The sequence below is a fragment of the Crocuta crocuta genome, unplaced genomic scaffold (genome assembly GCF_008692635.1).
Source record: "Crocuta crocuta isolate KB4526 unplaced genomic scaffold, BGI_CrCroc_1.0 scaffold35, whole genome shotgun sequence".
Taxonomy (NCBI): Eukaryota; Metazoa; Chordata; class Mammalia; order Carnivora; family Hyaenidae; genus Crocuta; species Crocuta crocuta.
Genome location: NW_027530625.1, coordinates 805,229 through 826,880, shown reverse-complemented (window position 1 = coordinate 826,880; position 21,652 = coordinate 805,229).

Genomic DNA, 21,652 nt, shown 5'->3' with positions numbered 1-21,652 from the left:
CATGTTAATGCAAGTCAGGGACCAAAAGTCTCTGCCCCGGTGCCTAAATTTGTGGTATACATACAAATAAAGAAGACAGGCGAGGCGTCTTCATTGGGTCTCATTGTGGCAATGAGACTAAATGTGGCCTAGGAAAAGAAGGTAAGATTTGGATAGTCAGGAGGGCGGGGTAGGCATTCTGTAATAAGAGGGCTTTTATTTTGTTTTGTTTTGTTTTATCTTTTATTTTATATTTTATTTTATGTATAGTTTATTTTTAGGGGTAGCGTAGCATAGATGTTACTACCACTGCTGAGGAAATCATTAGTAACAGTTAAAAGATTCTCATTCTGGAACTTTTGTAATGTTATAATGAAATTTACCTTTTTCTCTGTATAATTTTTTGAACTTGTGCCTGCTATCCAGATGGCATTATAGGATAGAATTTATTTTTGGAATGCCTTTTTTTAAAATATGGAATTGCTTTTATGATATACCTAGGATTAATGTCTGCTAGGGGGTTTCTTTTTTCAGTGTATAAACAACAAAGTTCTCTCTATGCTGTAAGATTTATTGTGAGAAAGCCAGGGCTGATTTCTGAAATTTCCTTGGGTAATTTCTCTTCACATCTTTCGATTATTTGGATCTCAACTGTTTATAAATTCATATACACATGTGGGGTGCTAGGATGACTCTCTTTGTTTTGGGAAACCGTGCCATCAGAGTCCCTGTACAGGCCTGTGCTGAAATTGGGTTGTGTTAATACAATGCCCTGTTCTCTCTTGGTCACTATAATGATTTGTAAATAGCCAGACCTAGGTCATGCTTCTTTTATGCATCTTTTCTTGGCTACTGGAAATTAGATGTTTTTAATTTGTCTGTAAGGGAATAGAAGTTAATATCTTTTTTAATGTATTATTTATTTCTGAGAGAGAGACAGAGAGAGAGAGAGAGACTGCATGAGCAGGGGAGGGTCAGAGAGAGGGAGATACAGAATCTGAAACAGGCTCCAGGCTCTGAGCTAGCTGAAAGCACGGAGTCCGATGTGGGGCTCGAACCCATGAATCCTGAGATCATGGCCTGAGCCGAAGTCGGACGCTTTAACCAACTGAGCCACCCAGGTGCCCCAAGGGAATCTAAGTTTAATTGCATATCTGCTTGAATACTTTGTCACCAACTGGGCTATAGAGAATTTTTGATAGCATTCCAGTAGCCTTTCTTATCAATAGATGATTAACTCAGTGAAATTGTATAGTAGCTTGATGAATTTTATAATTTTAGTAATAAAAGCTAACATTTACTGAGTACACTTGTGCCACACACTGTGCCAGGCAGATTTAAAATTACTTATAGAATATTTTTCATTTAACATCACAACAACTCAGTGAGATGAGTATTGCCTTTTTTTCACTTTAGGTGTAAGACAGACCTTAGTTTTCTACCCCAGGTTACACACTTAGCAGGGATTGGGGCTTTTTCTCTTATCCACCGTGCTTTACAGTCTCCTCAGGTAATGTCTCTCTAGGAAACTGTCATATTGGGAATTTAATTTTACCTTTTATTTGTTACTTTTTGTGAGGGCATTCATTGTAAGCTTGTTAAGTTCCGGTTACAGATTTTATATTTATAGTTGTACCTATCACCTTGTTTGAGGGGTTTGGCCATTGTATTAGTTAAGGAACCCTAGCTGCTGATTTAGAGCCCTGAAATGCATTGCCTAAAACCTCAAAACACAGTGTAGAATAGTCCAGAGCAGGTGTCCACATCAACATATAGTTCTCCTTTGTCATTTAGGCATTTAGGGATTTCAGGCATTAGGGCCAACGGGGATTCTACTATCTTCAATGAATGGCTTCCAAAGTTGTGCTTGGAAGTACAGGGCAAGAGATTTTCTCTTGAGCAGGTGAAGTAAAAAGTGCAAGTACAATGTCTGTTTATTTCCATTGCTGAGCGCTTAGTCTTATTGTGTTGTCTAGCTGCAGAGGGATTAGGAAATATGATGTCCTTTCTCCTTGCTGACCCTAGGAGGTTAGATGCCATTCTTTAGTATTTTGAATATTTCATCAATGTTGAAAGTCTTGGTGAAGTACATTTTCAGCGGCAGAGTTTGTGATAATCCGATTTAGGGATTAGAAGCTATAGACTGTGGCAGAATATTAAGTATTTGTATAGATGGTTATTAATCAGAAAGTAAGAGACAGCTATACATTCCCATTTTATTATAACAAAGGCAGCAAGCTCATTCTGGTTGACTTATTTTTTAGTTTTTCTTGGAACTCTGTCTTGTTAAGTGCTCTGTTCTTAAGTTATCTCAGAAGAGGTGACTTTAGTACAGATGAATTTTAATAGATGGAAGTAGCATGATCTAAACTTATTTTCCATATTGTAAACTAGCCTTTTTTACATTCCTTACAGCTTTAATATTGCCATGAGTGGGACAACGATCAGACAGAGAAATACCATTCTGTTTGCATTTGGTTGGTAACCTATAGCTCTCTGGGATGACATTGTATTTTGCAGAGGTTTTACCTTAAATGATCCAGTCTTTTCTTAGGTTTTCAGTTGTGTGGCAAAGTCTCAATAAATTCACTAAATCATAAATTCACTAAATCATAAATTCACTAAGTCATAAATTCACTAATTCATAAATTCACCAAAACCTAATTGAGGTCCTCACACAACAAGACTAGCATTCTTTGAATGCTTTTGTAATAAAAATACACTTATCCAGATCTTGTATAATCCTTTATTTCAACATATATAATCTGAATAAAATGTCCAAAAAAAATAGACTGAATTAAAAAAAAAAGTTTACCCTCCAGTTTTTATAGCTTTGGGTTATGCGATTTTTGGAAAAGCGCTTGTAGACTTTTGGCCTTCTACCGCAGACCAGGAATGCAAACACATGTACTGCTAAAATTCTTTTAGGGCCTCTTTATTTGCCTAAAATGGGACAGGACTTTTTAGGCCATTTTAATGAAGTTCATTTGCTATGAATTATAAGATATGCCATTTGAATCCTGGTTATAATGCGACTCTTGTATTCATTTATATTTATAACCTGAATGCCTGGTCCAAAAAAATTAGATCAGTTGGACAAATACAGAATATTTGAGCTGAGCTGAGGCATTTCATGCGATATTACTCTTTAAAGAAAGAAAAGAATCTGAAAGTACAGAGGAGGATGGAAAGAGCACTGGACTTTTAGACATGAGTCATGAGTCCAGGGTTTGATTGAATCTGAGGCTGGCTGGAAAGTTGGTAACTTTGGGCAAGGTACTTCACCTCTTTGGGTTTTAGTTTTCTCTTTGAGAAGTAAGGATATTTTGTTGTTACTGTATTTGTCACTGTATTTTATCATTTTATTGTATTTGTCATTGTATTTGACCAGTTTTAGCGTCTGTGATTCTAATTATCTTCTAATTCTCTTAGTGTGTTTTTCTTTCTTATCAAGAGAAAGTTAACAGTATAAAGCTGCCAGTTTCTCTTTTGTCTTGATGAATGGTCTTGACAATAGAAAACATGATTTAAGTTATCCCAACGTTATTATTGTTTTATATGTTTATTTATTTTTGAGGGAGGGGGTAAGAGAGTGGGAAGGGACAGAGAGAGAGGGAGAATAAGAATCCTAAGCAGTCTTCGTGCCATCAGTACAGAGCTGTGTACCCCACTTGCTGTGGGGCTCGATCCCACGAACTGTGAGATCATGACCTGAGCTGAAATCAAGAATCAGACGCTTAAACTGAATGAGCCACCCAGGTGCCCCATTTATCCTAACTTTAATATGTTTTCTAAAATTAGTTTTAAAGGAGGCATAAAATTAGAAGTATTGATACATACTTTAAAAGTTCCCTGTGCTGTCCATTATACCACAAAACCAGGTTGGTTGTACATGGTAATTGTGCCTCACGGCTCTCACTACTGTAGAACAAGCACGTGAACTGGAAAGACAGACAAAACACTTGGAAAACCTCATCAGTGAAAGGAAATCTCGTAAGTACCTAAAGTTATTTGAATTTCCATTTTTAGGCAGAGGGCAATAAAATCAGTTAATATGAGTATGTGTATGGACCTTTTCCATATAAGTCAGTGCAAATGTATTGCTGTTACATTATTCTCTAAGCATTTTATTAAAGTTTAAACATGCAGAAAAGTTGAAAGAATTGTATAGTGAACACATATTCTACAATAACCTCAACACTTAATATTTTCTTTCATTTGCTTTATCACATATCTATAGCTGTCTGTTTATCCTGCTGTCCATCTATCAGACCATCTTATTTTTTAAACAATATTTTATTTTTAAGAAATCTAGACACCAGACATGGGGCTCAAACCCATAACCCCGAGATTAAGAGTCATATGCTCTACCGACTGAGCCAGCCAGGTGTCCAAAGTCCATCTCATTTTTGATGTATTTCAAAATAAGTTGCAGACATCCTTACAATTTATCCCTGAACCCTTTGAAATGCATATAATTAGCTAGAGTCCAGCAGTCTACACTTTTTTTTCTTAATTTAAAATTTACATGTATAAAAATCTACAATTCTTAAGTATGCTGTGGAGGCCAGTCATTAATTGAGTACCTGACATTTTCTTTTTTTTTTTTTTAATTTTTTTTTAATGTTTATTTCTAGGAGAGAGAGAGAGAGACAGCGTGAGCAGGGGAGGGTCAGAGAGAGAGGGAGTCACAGACTCTGAAACAGGCTCCAGGCTCTGAGCTGGCAGTCAGCACAGAGCCCGACGTGGGTCTCGAACCCATGAACCGCGAGATCATGACCTAAGCGAAAGTCGGACGCTTAACCGACTAAGCCACCCAGGCGCCCCAGTACCTGACATTTTCTAAGGTCTCTCTGCTAGTCTGGGAAATAGATGAAGACACAGTTTCTGCCTTCATGGTGCTTGCAGGATAAATAGGGGAAAGATGTATAAGAAAGTAAATTCAGTATTGTACATGAACCTTTTGGTTGCAAATTATAGAAACTGGCAGTATTTATTTATTTATTTATCTTAAATAGTTTATTGTCAAGTTGGTTTCCATATAACACCCAGTGCTCATCCCAACAAGTGCCCTCCTCCATGCCCATCACGCCCCTTCCCCTCTTCCCCACCCCCATCAGCCCTCAGTTTGTTCTCAGCATTCAGGAGTCTCTCATGGCTTGCCTCCCTCCCTCTCCCTAACTATTTTTCCCCTTCATCTCCCCCATGGTCCTCCATTAAGTTCCTCCTAATCCACATATACGTGCAAACATATGGTATCTGTCCTTCTCTGCCTGACTTATTTCGCTCAGCATAACACCCTCAAGTTCATCCATGTTGCTACACATGGCCAGATTTCATTCTTTCTCATTGCGATGTAGTATTCCATCGTATAGATAAACCACATCTTCTTGATCCATTCGTCCGTTGATGGATATTTAGGCTCTTTCCATGTTTTGGCTGTTGTTGAGAGTGCTGCTGTGAACATTGGGGTACATGTGCCCCTATGCATCAGCACTCCTGTATCCCTTGGGTAAATTCCTAGCAGTGCTATTGCTGGGCCATAGGGGAGTTCTATGGTTAATTTTTTGAGGGATCTCCACCCTGTTTTCCAGAGGGGCTGCACCAGTTACATTCCCACCAACAGTGTAGGAGGGTGCCCATTTCTCCACATCCTTGCCAGCATCTAGAGTCTCTTGATTTGTTCATTTTAGCCACTCTGACCGGCATGACGTGTTATCTCAGTGTGGTTTTGATTTGTATTTCCCTGATGATGAGGGATGCTGAGCATTGTTTCATGTGTCTGTTGGCCATCTGGATGTCCTTTTTGGAGAAGTGTCTATTCATGTCTTTGAAATTGGCAGTACTTAAAGATACAGATCTCGCTTTTAGAAGCCAAGAGCAGGAATTCAGAGGAGCTTTTGGAGGGACTGAAACCAAGACCTGACTGACCCATGTGACTGTCGTGTCTTACCTGTATTTCTCTTTGCCCATCTGTTCATTCTTTTCTCTTTGAAGATTTGCTTTCTCGTCTTTTTAATACATATGGTAGAATATGGCTGCCCCCACAGCCGTTCTTTTAAAACTAAAAATTCTCAGCCACACAGAGACACTAATTTTCTATTTTAATTTCAATTCCAGATTCCTGGGAAGTAGAATCGTCATTGGCTCAGTCTTGCTTTAGCATTGGTCGCAGGCAGAGTTTTGAAGTGCTTATCTCCTGTTTGAAATCCTACTTTTGTAGACAGAGCGCAGTAGGGGGAAGAGAAGAGAGACTTCTCAGAGCAAGTAAGAAGCTATTGTAAGTGAGGAGGCTGACACTGAAAAATGCTTCTAACTACAAGTGTGATAAATAATTCTGTAGACAAGAACAGGTACAGAAATAGCATAGAGGGCAAATGAATCACTATTTAGGGATGGAGTGGGGGGTCATTGACAGCTTCCTGGAGAAATCAGTGGCTGAGTTGGGTTTTGAAAGATAATCAAGTACAACAATGGGAAGGAAGGATATGTCCTACAGAAGGGCAGCACAAATAGTAGAATGCGTTTTGGTCATTGTAAGCACGTTATACATTTGTAGTATAGTTGTTAAAGTAGGGCAGGTTTGTTAGAGTCTAGAGAGAGGGTGATCAGGCCCAGCTTATGGAGAAACCTTAACTTGCTAAGATATGGGAAGCCAGAAAGAGTGGGTGACAATCAGATTTGTTTCCTTAAGAGATCATTTCATTGGATGAACTGGAGGCAGGTTCACTGAGAGAGCCTAGACTAAGAAAGTGGCAGTGAAAAAGAAGAGGGGAGATACTTAGGCAGTAAAGTCTTCAGGACTTGGGATTTATTGGATGTAAGGGGAGAAGGAGAATTCTTAAGATGAGGCCCCCTGATCTATTGACCTGAGTGACTAGATGAATTGGGATACTCTCCAAGATATGAGATAGGAAGCTGAGGTGCCGTTACTGGTATAATTCTTGATCTGGCTGCTAATTAATTACCAGGGTACTTTTTTAGGACTATTAAATTGTGCTTATATGTCTTAATGCACTTTTCTTCATTTAAGTTATATATCACAATCTAAAATGTTGAAGAACAAAAAACAACAGGAGAAAGTATATTTGGGGGAAAAGATGCTGACTTTAGGATTGCACATTTGTATCTGGGGTATCCAAGGCAGTTGGCTATGAAATCTGAAGTATGAAAGTATGGGCTGCCAATACATATGAAGGGATTAGGTTAGATTAGGTCTGTAGTTCTCAGGCCTGCCTGTATATTAAAATCTTCTGGAGAGTCTAAAAAATTACTGATAACCTAGATCCCACCCCAGGCCAATTAAATTGGTCTCTGGGGGTGTGAGGGCACAACATCTAGCTAAAATAGCTCCTTGTGCTTCTAATGCACAGAGATGAGAACCATTGAGTTACAGGAAGATCACTTATTCTCTGCATTCTGTGACAGAGAGAGAGTTGTGCAGAGGATTTTGTAATTGCTTTAGAACTCAGTGTAGGTTTATTCTTTTGGGGGGACATAATTCATATGCGTTTTGCTTTCCTCCCATTAATACTTGAGATTAAAAATTGTGCTTTTTGTTAAAACAGTGATGCACACGTGTTCTTAAAAATATGTGGAAGATACAGCTATTTTAAAACTGTTAAAACAGTTTTAATACCGAAGCTTTTCTTTGATGAAATGGCTGTCTTCTCTAATTTCAATTACTAATAGTGGATAGTCTTTGCAGCCAAACATAGAATATTGCCTCATCAGCTGCAGTGTCTTTGAATAGTAAATATGAAGGACAATGATTGGTAAATGAATTGTGTGCATAATGTAGTCTGAAAGGCAGACAGCTGTAAGTGGTAAGAGATTGTCTCCAATATTTGTGATATGGAAAGGACAATTGCTCACTCATCTGTTCTGTCATTCCCTCACTGCATGGCTTTATAACTCAGCAGGGTTCTGCATCCATCAGTAAGTATTAATAGCACCTGGAATATGCCCAGGAGTATATTAGGAAGTTTATGTAAGTTGCTAAACAAATAGATAAAATGAATAGATAAAAATGCCTGGGACTTGCACTAGGCATGCCAGAGTTTAAGTTGAGGAGGGCATGTAAATGACAGTTGAATGCAAAATTATTTGGTAACTGTAAGAATCATTTGCTGTTCAGAACCCAGAATGATTTCTTGGGCCTGAACATTTAGGGCTGACTTACACATAGATGATTCTTCTAACACATTGGCCTCTGGTTCCTTGAACTCTCCTCCTCCAGTGATCTGTTTTCCATGGACATCAGTCAGATCATGGACCTCAGATCCATTGATCCTACCATTTTTCATTGTCTTTTATCTTCTTGATATACATACTCCCTTCCTCACCCAGCTTAAATTCCATAGTCATACAGACTTCTCATATGCCCTCAACTCCCAGGTCAGTCTTGTTTTATCAGTCACTTAGCTCATCTTTNGTTTCCATATAACACCCAGTGCTCATCCCAACAAGTGCCCTCCTCCATGCCCATCACGCCCCTTCCCCTCTTCCCCACCCCCATCAGCCCTCAGTTTGTTCTCAGCATTCAGGAGTCTCTCATGGCTTGCCTCCCTCCCTCTCCCTAACTATTTTTCCCCTTCATCTCCCCCATGGTCCTCCATTAAGTTCCTCCTAATCCACATATACGTGCAAACATATGGTATCTGTCCTTCTCTGCCTGACTTATTTCGCTCAGCATAACACCCTCAAGTTCATCCATGTTGCTACACATGGCCAGATTTCATTCTTTCTCATTGCGATGTAGTATTCCATCGTATAGATAAACCACATCTTCTTGATCCATTCGTCCGTTGATGGATATTTAGGCTCTTTCCATGTTTTGGCTGTTGTTGAGAGTGCTGCTGTGAACATTGGGGTACATGTGCCCCTATGCATCAGCACTCCTGTATCCCTTGGGTAAATTCCTAGCAGTGCTATTGCTGGGCCATAGGGGAGTTCTATGGTTAATTTTTTGAGGGATCTCCACCCTGTTTTCCAGAGGGGCTGCACCAGTTACATTCCCACCAACAGTGTAGGAGGGTGCCCATTTCTCCACATCCTTGCCAGCATCTAGAGTCTCTTGATTTGTTCATTTTAGCCACTCTGACCGGCATGACGTGTTATCTCAGTGTGGTTTTGATTTGTATTTCCCTGATGATGAGGGATGCTGAGCATTGTTTCATGTGTCTGTTGGCCATCTGGATGTCCTTTTTGGAGAAGTGTCTATTCATGTCTTTGAAATTGGCAGTACTTAAAGATACAGATCTCGCTTTTAGAAGCCAAGAGCAGGAATTCAGAGGAGCTTTTGGAGGGACTGAAACCAAGACCTGACTGACCCATGTGACTGTCGTGTCTTACCTGTATTTCTCTTTGCCCATCTGTTCATTCTTTTCTCTTTGAAGATTTGCTTTCTCGTCTTTTTAATACATATGGTAGAATATGGCTGCCCCCACAGCCGTTCTTTTAAAACTAAAAATTCTCAGCCACACAGAGACACTAATTTTCTATTTTAATTTCAATTCCAGATTCCTGGGAAGTAGAATCGTCATTGGCTCAGTCTTGCTTTAGCATTGGTCGCAGGCAGAGTTTTGAAGTGCTTATCTCCTGTTTGAAATCCTACTTTTGTAGACAGAGCGCAGTAGGGGGAAGAGAAGAGAGACTTCTCAGAGCAAGTAAGAAGCTATTGTAAGTGAGGAGGCTGACACTGAAAAATGCTTCTAACTACAAGTGTGATAAATAATTCTGTAGACAAGAACAGGTACAGAAATAGCATAGAGGGCAAATGAATCACTATTTAGGGATGGAGTGGGGGGTCATTGACAGCTTCCTGGAGAAATCAGTGGCTGAGTTGGGTTTTGAAAGATAATCAAGTACAACAATGGGAAGGAAGGATATGTCCTACAGAAGGGCAGCACAAATAGTAGAATGCGTTTTGGTCATTGTAAGCACGTTATACATTTGTAGTATAGTTGTTAAAGTAGGGCAGGTTTGTTAGAGTCTAGAGAGAGGGTGATCAGGCCCAGCTTATGGAGAAACCTTAACTTGCTAAGATATGGGAAGCCAGAAAGAGTGGGTGACAATCAGATTTGTTTCCTTAAGAGATCATTTCATTGGATGAACTGGAGGCAGGTTCACTGAGAGAGCCTAGACTAAGAAAGTGGCAGTGAAAAAGAAGAGGGGAGATACTTAGGCAGTAAAGTCTTCAGGACTTGGGATTTATTGGATGTAAGGGGAGAAGGAGAATTCTTAAGATGAGGCCCCCTGATCTATTGACCTGAGTGACTAGATGAATTGGGATACTCTCCAAGATATGAGATAGGAAGCTGAGGTGCCGTTACTGGTATAATTCTTGATCTGGCTGCTAATTAATTACCAGGGTACTTTTTTAGGACTATTAAATTGTGCTTATATGTCTTAATGCACTTTTCTTCATTTAAGTTATATATCACAATCTAAAATGTTGAAGAACAAAAAACAACAGGAGAAAGTATATTTGGGGGAAAAGATGCTGACTTTAGGATTGCACATTTGTATCTGGGGTATCCAAGGCAGTTGGCTATGAAATCTGAAGTATGAAAGTATGGGCTGCCAATACATATGAAGGGATTAGGTTAGATTAGGTCTGTAGTTCTCAGGCCTGCCTGTATATTAAAATCTTCTGGAGAGTCTAAAAAATTACTGATAACCTAGATCCCACCCCAGGCCAATTAAATTGGTCTCTGGGGGTGTGAGGGCACAACATCTAGCTAAAATAGCTCCTTGTGCTTCTAATGCACAGAGATGAGAACCATTGAGTTACAGGAAGATCACTTATTCTCTGCATTCTGTGACAGAGAGAGAGTTGTGCAGAGGATTTTGTAATTGCTTTAGAACTCAGTGTAGGTTTATTCTTTTGGGGGGACATAATTCATATGCGTTTTGCTTTCCTCCCATTAATACTTGAGATTAAAAATTGTGCTTTTTGTTAAAACAGTGATGCACACGTGTTCTTAAAAATATGTGGAAGATACAGCTATTTTAAAACTGTTAAAACAGTTTTAATACCGAAGCTTTTCTTTGATGAAATGGCTGTCTTCTCTAATTTCAATTACTAATAGTGGATAGTCTTTGCAGCCAAACATAGAATATTGCCTCATCAGCTGCAGTGTCTTTGAATAGTAAATATGAAGGACAATGATTGGTAAATGAATTGTGTGCATAATGTAGTCTGAAAGGCAGACAGCTGTAAGTGGTAAGAGATTGTCTCCAATATTTGTGATATGGAAAGGACAATTGCTCACTCATCTGTTCTGTCATTCCCTCACTGCATGGCTTTATAACTCAGCAGGGTTCTGCATCCATCAGTAAGTATTAATAGCACCTGGAATATGCCCAGGAGTATATTAGGAAGTTTATGTAAGTTGCTAAACAAATAGATAAAATGAATAGATAAAAATGCCTGGGACTTGCACTAGGCATGCCAGAGTTTAAGTTGAGGAGGGCATGTAAATGACAGTTGAATGCAAAATTATTTGGTAACTGTAAGAATCATTTGCTGTTCAGAACCCAGAATGATTTCTTGGGCCTGAACATTTAGGGCTGACTTACACATAGATGATTCTTCTAACACATTGGCCTCTGGTTCCTTGAACTCTCCTCCTCCAGTGATCTGTTTTCCATGGACATCAGTCAGATCATGGACCTCAGATCCATTGATCCTACCATTTTTCATTGTCTTTTATCTTCTTGATATACATACTCCCTTCCTCACCCAGCTTAAATTCCATAGTCATACAGACTTCTCATATGCCCTCAACTCCCAGGTCAGTCTTGTTTTATCAGTCACTTAGCTCATCTTTTAACTCTGGTTAAACCTGACTCTCCTACTCTGTATGTGCACCAGTGCATCTGAACGTATCAGAAAACATGCATGCACAGGCGCTTGCACGCACGTGCACTCATGTGCTCCCACACCCATGCCAACTGATCTTATTTTTAAATCATGACCTTGGATCTTGAGTGGGTCCTTAATGCTGCCAGGCAATCAAATGTCCCTAGTCCATTCATTTTGTCACTCTCTCCTAGACTGCTCTTTTATGCCATTCACTTTCTCTTTAAACCTATAACACCTCTCCCATTCAAGCAAGATGACCTTGCTTTCTGCTTCACTAAGAAAACGGAAGCACTCTGCACTTATGCATCCTGCCCTCCTTCCTGTTACTATGGTTGAATTGTCTGTGCATCTGTCAAAGACCATATCTTTATTTGTGTACTACATACCATCCCCTCTCAACTACCCAAGAATCCCCCCTGACTCCAGTTCTCCTGCATCATTGTTTTGATATGTATTGGATCATTCAGAGCATATAAACATTTAAAAAAATACTTTCTCTTAATCCCACTTTCACTGCCAGATACTGGCCCATTTATTTGCCCTCCCTTGTAGCAGAACTTCTAGAAAGAGCTGTCTCTATTCAGCTGTTTAATTTCTTTCTAGTTTCTCATTTTTTTATTGATATAAAGCATATACCATAAAATTCATCATCTTAAGTGTATAATTGAGTACATTCACAAAGTTGTACATCCATCATCACTGCTGTCTAATTCTAGAACATTTTCACTATCCCACCCACAAGAAACCTCATTCTTAGCAGTCTTTCGCTGTTTCTTCCTGCCACCAGTCTTTGGCAACTGCTAAACTGCTATTTGTCTTTATGGATCTGCCTATCCTGGATATTTCATATAAATGGAATTATACAATATAGGACCATTTTTGGCTGGCTTCTTAGTAATGTGTTCAAGTTTCATCCATGTTGTGACATGGATCAGTACGTCATTGCTTTTTCATGGCTGAATAATGCTCCATTGTTTGAATGGATGTACCACATTTTGTTTATCTATCAGTTGGTGGACATTTGGGTTTTTTCCACTTATTGACGGTTATGAAATACACTATTATGAACATTGATATTCAGGTTGTTGTGTGAATGCATGTTTTTAGTCCTCTTGGTGCATACCTAGGAGTTGAATTGCTGGGTCATATGGTAACCATATGTTTAACACTTTGAGGAACCATCAACCTTTTTCCAAAAGGACTGCATTACATTACCATCAGCAATGTATGTGAGTTCTAGTTTCTCCATCTCATTCTTTCATAATCAACTTTAATCAGGCTTTTTTCCTAATTCTCAGTTGAAACAGCCTTTGACAAGGTAATTAGTAACATCAGAGTGCCTAAATTCAAAGTCAGTTCTCAGTTCTCATTGTGTTTGACCTGTAAACAGCATTTGACATGGTTGATTACTCATTTCTCCTTTGGTACACTGTTTTTTCACTTTTGCCTTTCAGGATACCACACATTTTTGCCTCTCCCCCCTCCCCCTTCCATTTTATTGGTTAGTTCCTATCAGTTTCCTTTGCTGTTTCTTCCTTTCTCCTCTTTAAGATTGTACTTCCCATTAGGGATCTTATATATACTTACACATCTTTTGATACTATTAGTACACTGGCTCCCAAGTTGGTATCTCTGAGATGTCTCTCTCTTTTTTTTTTCTTTTTTGTAGTTCAGAGCCATATATCCAACTACCTACTTAATAGCCTCACCAGGATGTCTAATAGACATCTTAAATGGGAAATGTCTAAAACCAAGTCCCCTTTCTTAATATTCTGTTCTACTTACAGGTGTCCCCATCTCTAGTGAAGAAAATTCCATCCTCTAGTTTAGGCCAAAAGTTTTGACGTTAACTTTCATTCCTCCTTTCTCACACTCCATATCCAATCTTCTAGGAAGTCCTGGCAGCTTTCTCTTCAGAGTTATACACAGTCATATCACTTCTCACCACCTTTACTGTTTGCCATCATACTGGACTGATTGGCCCTCATCTTTCACCTGGCTCTTTGTAGAAGACTCCTAGTTAGATCCCCTCCTAAGGTACCTTTGCTTCCAGCAGTCTAGCTCAATACAATAACTGGAATAATCCTTGACAATATGTCCTATCCTACTCATTTACTGCCCAGGCCCTGCAAAGGCTTTGCATTTCACTCAGTACTAGCCAAACAAGGCCCTGTTTCATCTGACCCTATTACTTTTCTAACCTCATCTACCATTATTCTGCCCGGTTCACTTGCTTGGCCTCCTTGCTGTTTTTCAAACAGGTCAGGCATGCTTTAGACTCAGGGCCTTTGCATTTGCTGTACCTTGTGCTTGAAATTCCCTTCACCTCTTTAAACTTGTGAATTAAGCTTACTCTTTTATTTATTTATTTTTTAAAAATTTCAATGTTTATTTTTTAAACATTTTTTAGTTATTCATTTTTTAATTTTTATTTAAAAAAATTTTTTTAATGTTTTATTTATTTCTAGGAGAGAGAGAGAGAGACAGCGCGAGCAGGGGAGGGTCAGAGAGAGAGGGAGACACAGAATCTGAAGCAGGCTCCAGGCTCTGAGCTGGCAGTCAGCACAGAGCCCGACGCGGGGCTCGAACCCACGAACCGCGAGATCATGACCTAAGTGAAAGTTGGACGCTTAACCGACTAAGCCACCCAGGCGCCCCATTGTTTGTTTATTTTTGAGAGAGAGAGAGACACACACACACATAGCATGAACAGGGTAGGGGCAGAGAGAGGGAGACACAGAGTCTGAAGCAGGCTCGAGGTTCTGAGCTGTCAGCACAGAGCCTGACGCGGGGCTTGAACCCATGAACCATGAGATCATGGCCTGAGCCGAAGTCGGATGCTTAACCGACTGAGCCACCCAAGTGCCCCACTAACTCTAGTTTTTAATTCTGCAATTTGCTCTTTCCACACTCTGGGTTCCTCTTATTTTGCTCTTTTTTATTTTTGTGTATAACTTGACTTTAACATTGATTGGCTGCGTCATTGACTATTTATGATGTTTTTGCTGTATTGCTCTCCCTTCCAAGGCCTCTGCCAGGCTGAAGCTCCCCAAGGGCAGGGATTTTGTTTTGTTTACTGATGTGTCCTACATGTTTAGGACGGTGAATGCACGTAGTAGCCATCCAACGCATACTTGTGGAATGAGCAAATAAATGGATGGCTACATGGGGGAGGTGGTATCAGAGGCAGGTCTTGAAATACTTTGATAAGCAAAAGTTTTGGGGAGAAAAGAATAGCTTGGAATCTATTTTCTTTCTCACTTCCTTCTTCTCTGTGCCTTTCACAAAATCTCCTATCTTTCAGGATGTGGGCATATGAATTAGGACTGAGTTTGAATCTGCTTCTTACTGTATATATGAATATTTTAAAACAGTCATTTTTTTGAGGTACATACGTTACATTTAGTAAAGTTCACCTTTTTTTGGGTATACAATTCTATGAAGTTTGACGGATTTTCTTAATCATGTAACTACCACCACAACCAAGATATAAAATATTTCCATCACTGCAAGAAGTTCTTTTGGGCTCTTTGTAGTCAGTCACCTCCCTTTCCTCCCATCCTGGCAACCATTGATCTAATTTCTTTTCCTGTAGTTTTACTTTTTCCAGAATGTCACACACATGGAATCACTAGGTGTGACTCCTTTTGAATCAGACCACTTTCATTTAGCCCTGATGCTTTTGAGGTTCATACATGTTATTATATGTATCAGGAGTTGATATCTTTTTATTGTTGAGTAGTATTGTAGTATTCCAGTGTATGGCTATAGTAACAATTTGTTTATTCATTCACCAGTTGTAGTATTTTATTTCTAAGTTTTTAAAGTTTATTCTGGGAGAGAGATCATGAGCAAATGGTGGGGGGAGGGGGTATAGAGGGGAAAAGAGAGAGAGAGGGAGGGAGGGAGAGGGAGAGAGAATGAGAATGAGAATCTCAAGCAGGCTGTGCACTGTCAATGAGGAGCCTGATGCAGGGCTCGAACTCACACCATGAGATCATGACTGAGCCAAAGTGAGACACTTAACTGACCGAGCCACACAGATGCCCCTGTTTCTGTTTTTAACAATTATGAGTAAAACTGTTACACATTTTTGTGGATCATATGTATATTCAAGATATTTTGGGGGGGGGTTGGACATATGTTTTCATTTTTCATGGTAAATACCTAGGAGTGGGATTGCTGGGCTGTATGGTAAGTGCATTTCCCCTTATAAAACACTGCCTGTTTTTCAGTGTGATGAGTCTTTTTGCACATTTATCAAATGGGCTGTTAGCACTCTTAATTGCAAGCAAGAAAAATGGACTCTGGCAAGGGAACTTAGGAATAGGATATTACTTGGTGGTTCACAGAATCCCTTGGAGGGCTAGAGAGAGAGGCTCAGGAGTTCTGTATCTAGGAACATTATCCTAGGCACAGACACTAGAGTTTGAACTGCCAAAGCCATCAGGGGACACAGACACTGTAAGTCGAACTGCTGTATCTGGAAACCTGATAAAGCTTTAGGGCTGCTAGCACTTGCCTGGATGGATTCTCTGAAGACCTAGCTCTTTGAATCGCTCCTTTTTAATCACTTTCTGGAGTGGGTTCTGCTTCATAAGGTATGGGGGATCCTAAAACATAAGAAAGAGGGTTCACATGTGGGCCTATTAAAAGAAATGACACATGTGTACCTCAGATATCTACCTCTGAGGTGGCTGTGATTAGATAAAATAATTTCCATGCAGTGTCTAGAATTTATTAGGTGCTTTCCACTTAGTAGGGTGTAAATGCTCGTTTACTTACCTGTCTACTTCTTTCTCATCTGTCTTCTAAGAAAATGTTTATTAATTTTGAGAGAGACAGAGCACGTGAGCAGGGGAGGGAGGAGAGAGAGAGAGGGAAAGTGAGAATCTCAAGCAGGCTCCATGCTGTCAACGCAGAGCCCAATGAGAAGCAGGATCCATCCCACAAACCATGAAATCATAACCTGAGCCGAAATCAAGAGTTGGTGGCTTAACTGACTGAGTCACCCAGGTGCCCCATCATCTGTCTTTTTAAAATAAATTTCTCATTGAAGTATAATGAAGCAGTGCATAAATCCTAAGTATATAGAGCTTGGATTTTACAATATGGATTTTCATGAAGTGAATTCATCCTTTTAACCAGTACCCAGAAGAAGACATAGAGTATTACTAACTCACAGAAGCCTCTCTCATGCCCTCTCCTAGAAACTCCCCACTTTCTCCTCCACTGGGTGATGGCTATCTTGACATTGACTCGTTTTGTCTCCTAACAACTTTATATAATCAAAGCTCTGTGTTATGTCAGGTATGTATGATTTCTTTCAACACTTTAGCATTCGTGAGCTTCATCCATGTTCTTATGTATGATAAGAGTTTATTTCATATTGATCTGTTGTATGAATATAACACTATCCATTCTACTATTGATGGAAGTGTGGGTTATTTCCAGTTTTTGACTAATACCAGTAGGTGCTCCTGTGAACTTTCTTGCACATCTTTTGGTTTACATATATACACATTTCTGTGGGTATGTAACATGGAGTGGAGTCATGGATCCTGTGTCAGTTTAGCTTTAGGAGAGAATGCCAAAAAGTTTCCTCAATTACTTCTTCTACTTTACACTCCTATCAGTAGTACATGTGAGAGTTCCAGTTGGTTACATCTTTTTTGACATCTCTTTCCTTTCAGTAAGACTTTGTACCCCAGGATAATACGTGTTTGATTCTACCTAATCTGCAGTTCCATGTGTCTATTATGTTACTAACTTTTTGATATGAAATTTCATATTTAAAAAAATTTCTGTCCTCTTAGTGTTAAGTACAGGATACAGAGTGTATATCAAGGGAAACTTGAAAGCAAATATGAACTATCCTTTTCATCAAGAGAGGATGTGTAGTAAGTACTCAGTGGAAGTTGCATGAAAAAGATAAAAGACTATGTAGGCTTGGATAATTGTGGCAGTTTTTGAGGGGAGAGAACTTTGTGATGACTGAATTAGAGGTGGCATGGGGGCGCCTGCGTGGCTCAGTTGGTTAACCATCTGACTCTTGGTTTCAGGTTAGGTCTTGATCTCATGGTTTGTGGGTTCAAGCCCTGCATTGGGCTCTGTGCTGACAGCACCGAGCCTGCTTGGGATTCTCTCTGGCTCCCTCTCTCTCTGCCCCTTCCCTGTTCTCTCTCTGTCTCTCCCAAAATAAATAAATAAATAAATAAATAAATAAATAAATAAATAAATAAATATTAAAAAAAAAAAAAGTGAGTGGTGAGCAGGAAACAGTGGTGATAGGGTTGAATTAAGTCAGATGGAATCTGATTGGATTCTGTAGGTAATAGATAGCCCTTGTTAGTTTCTGAACTGGGAGAAAGAGTTAATGAAAGCTTTTTTGTTCTATGAATGAAGAATTGCATTTTTGTTTAACGGTGTGCCCAGCTCTTAGGAAAAAAGATTATAAAAAAGGGTTTGGGCCCATGATTGGACACAGATTAGACAAGGCCTGCTCTGGTATCTATTTGGTCAGCTTTATCTCTTAGTTTAGTTATTTCTTTAAAAATGGGGCTCACATCTGTTTTGTAAAGATTAGAACTGATATAATAACGAGAATGGATATTTTTCTTTTTCTCAGCATATTTTATTCTCTGGCATTCTAAGATTTGGAACTTTAAAATGTATAGAATGTAATTTATGAAAGAAAGGACATTCACCTTCTGCCAGTGTCAATCCACGTGGCTAATGGTAGTGTTTCCAGAGTGGTTGGCCTACCTTCTCTCCTGCTTTGTTGTTATTTACTATAGCACTTTTGTTGTTTGGGTCAGGAATAAAAACTAAAGCATTTATAAAGTGGCATGAAGTGTCTTGCCTCTGAAGGCTTCTACCATCAAGAGATGTCAAGCCTCATTTCATAACTTTTGTTAATTAAAAAGCACATAAATACAGTGTTTTTTAGAATCACATTTTTAGTGGAAGAAAATAAAACCAAGAAGAAAAAAACCTTGTAATGTTAAATCTGAGATGGAAATATCAATATGAACTTATGATTTAAAAAATGAATGTATTTACTTGATCTGTCTACTGAAAGGGCCCAGTACCCATGGCCTCCAGCAAAGAAAAGCATACCCGGTGCCCAAATAATTTGATTTTCAGTACTATTTCCCTCTAAAAGGAGTCTTGGAAAAATTTTCCTTGGATCTGGTTCCAGGTGTGGGACAGGGAAAGTGCTACCTGAGTCTGAGACATCTTGTATCAAAAAGGAAGGATCTGTCAAAGACTAGCAGTTCATGTCCAGAGGATACAGGAACTCGCTTGTAAAGCCTGCTAATGCTATTGGCCAAATTGGAGACAACTTGAGTATGCATGACAAAGAATGATGGTAATGGATATTGAATTTTAAGAATATTCTATTAGTTCATAATGAGTAGGGTGGGGAGGAAGGAAAGAGGTGTGGGGAGAAAGATTGTGCTCTTCTTTGCATAAAATGTCCAGAAAATAAATGTAAGAGGAATGATAAAATTAGAAAATCACCTTTTTGCATACCCCAGTGTAATTTGGTTCAGGCAAGGATCATTAGTGAATGCAATTTATTGTTAGGAAAAAAGATATTCACACAGTTAAAGTATTAAAGTATCACATCAATGGTTACTTACTGCTTAAAAAAGGAAAATGATTTTACACTATGGAGATCTGGCATTTACCACCTTAACCAAGTGATTAAACTTAGGATCACCAAGCTGACATCAAGTATTTCCTGATTTGGTGCAGTAAGAACTGTGTAACATTACCTCTGGTTGTATTATTGCCAGAAATGAGGAAGTAATCAGAAATCACAGTGTGGGGCATTCCATAACATAGTTGACCTGGACTCCCAAAAAGACATTGACATGAAAAACAAAAACAAAGGGACATTTTTAAATAAGCTTTTCCCCTTTGGTTACTTTGGAAGCTGTGTTTTCACAGTTCTTTTGATGGTTTTTTTTTTTTTTTAAAGAAAATTCATCAAGCATCTTTTTAAGTTATTTATTTAAGTGACTTCTACACGCAATGTAAGGTTCAAACTCATGACCCTGAGATCAAGGGTCGCATGCTTTTCTGAGCCAGCCAGACACTTCTTGTCGTGCATCTTTGACTTCTTAGATTCCATTTTTACTTGATACCATTACTCTTTATGTTGACAATGTATGCATCTTAGAACACTTTAACTTCCTTTACCCTCATCTCAACACTATGTTGCTATAGCTGTGTACTTTATGTATTTAAACCCCACAAGTCAGAATTGTTATTTTTTGTAACATATGAACTGTTAACATTAATTTGCATTTACAGTTGACCCTTGAACAACACAGGTTTGAACTGTGTAGGTCCCTTTGTATGTTTGGATACAGTATAGTACTGTAAGTGTATTTTCTTTTCCTTATCATTTTTTAAATAACACTTTCTCTAGCTTATATTATTCTAAGAGTACAATAATTTCTATTACATACACAGTATGTGCTAGTTGAGTGTTTATGTTATTGGGGACATTTCAGGGCAACAGTGGGCTCTTAGTTGTTACGTTTTGATGGAGTCAGAAGTTACATGCAGATTTTCTACTGCAAGGGGAGGGTTAGCACCCATAATCCCTTGTGTTGTTCAAAGGTCAACTGTATGTATCACTTTCTTTGCTCTTCTCCTCTCTGATCTTTTATCTGTAATAATTTTCTTTCTACTGTAAGAACAGCCTTTAGAATTTCTTTTAGTATAGGTTTGCTGGTGGCAATCTCTTTTCTTCTTTCTTTTTTAAGCCTTTTTCTTTTCTGGAAAGTGCATTCATTTCTGAAGGATATATTCCCTGAATATAGAATTCTGTATTGCAAGTTACTTTCTTAAGCACATTGAAGATACCATTCCTCCATTTTCTGGCTTCCATTGTACATGTTGAGAGCTGTCAGTCTGCCCATCCTTTGAAGGTAATTTGTCTTAAGTTTTATAACAACCCTGTGGGGTGTAGGTTTTATTTTTGTTTGTACAGATGAGAATAGAAATACTCAGAACAACTTGCCACTGTCAAACAGTTAGCAAATGGAAGATGAAAAGCCATGTCTATTAGACATCAACACCTATTCTTTCCCCACTTTGCCTTACTGCCTGTCACTAAAGAAAAGTATATATTCTTTTTATTTTTAAAGTTTATTATTTTTTTTGAGAGAAAAAGAAAGAGCAAGTCAGGGAGGGGCAGAGAGAAAGAATCCCAAGCAGGTTCCCTGCTGTCAGCGCAGAGCCGGATGCGGGGCTCAAACCCACAAACCAAACTGTGAGATCATGAACCTAAGTTGAACGCTTAACCTACTGAGCCACCCAGGTGCCTCTATATTCATTTCTTCAACAGTATTTATCCAGTTCCTCTTATATGTATAACACTGGTACAGACTGAGGGAGATACCAGATTTTGAGAAATAATTCTGACCCTCAATTAATAGTTTGGAGAAATGCATGCCAAAACATTCAAGTTGCAGTGAGACAGTATATGGCTGATAGCTAAAATTATCGGTTTCAGTAATTACTGAAAGAGTTTATGCAAAGGCAATTTCACAATTCACTGGGAGTGTCAGAGTGCCCTGGAAAGGAGGTGGAATGTTGTCTGAACCCCAGGCAGAATTTGTTGAGGGTAGAGATTGTAGAGGCTGTTATAGGCAGGGGCAAATCACATGAAGAAAGGCAGGGATGATGGTTTTAGGAGATGGCAGCACCATTGATTTGGCTCTAGCTGAAGATCGTAAATGTTCGAGATAAGATTGTTCATGAGATGGTGCCTCATTACGGAGAGCC